The sequence below is a fragment of the Acipenser ruthenus genome, chromosome 16 (genome assembly GCF_902713425.1).
Source record: "Acipenser ruthenus chromosome 16, fAciRut3.2 maternal haplotype, whole genome shotgun sequence".
Classification (NCBI taxonomy): Eukaryota; Metazoa; Chordata; class Actinopteri; order Acipenseriformes; family Acipenseridae; genus Acipenser; species Acipenser ruthenus.
The window spans coordinates 708,338-709,176 of NC_081204.1; positions in this window are offsets into that span (position 1 = coordinate 708,338).

Genomic DNA, 839 nt, shown 5'->3' on the forward strand with positions numbered 1-839 from the left:
TCCTTTCTTGTCGTGCTTTTGTTCTGCTCACCCCCCCCCCCCCCCCCCAAACATTATTTAATTTAATTTAAAAAGGAGTTGTGTCTCATGTGTGGGAGTTTTGTGTTTTTTTAATAGTATGTGAAACCAAAAAAGCTTAGTTTTTCTATGAGATGCAATTAAATTGTAATCCGAGGCATATTTAATTAAAAAAAAAAAACACGTTTAAATGTAGTACAATAGTAGTATTCTATAGAACTTCCACATTCAAGTTTTTTGCCAGACAGGCAGTTTCCTGACCCCATTAAGTTTTTGGACGCAAGATGGCACTATCTGTCTCTCTTTATTTATTATTGTATAGAAACAAAAATAGATGCTTATCTTAAAGATCCATGATTCCAGAAGTGTGCAGACCCTGGAAAGAGAAAGTAATCTCATACTGCTAACTTTGGAATGAGTTGGCAACACATGTGAGGGAAGCTGGGACTCTGTATCTGTTTTTAAAACTAGTCGGGGAGAACTGCACTTATGCAGGCAGGAGTGTCTTTTAAAGATTCTTCTCCTGTGGATTCAAGAGTACTGTTGTCTGTATGAAGTAAGAACCATGTGAATGCATAATTAAAGAAAAGCACAGTTTACCCCATTCCTCTTCTCTCCAGGCAGCAACACCCCCAGCTTCCACTCTGACCCCCCCTCCTACCTTCTCTGGGCCCCCTGTTGGTTAATTTGAGAGAGCAGTGATGTAGTCTCTGGTTTATTTTCAGAAGGAGGAAATCTGGTGTGGTGCAGTGTTCCACATGTTCTCAAAGGTGGTCGGTGCTGCCAAGAGCCTGGAAAGGAAAAGGCGAGCGAAGCGCGTG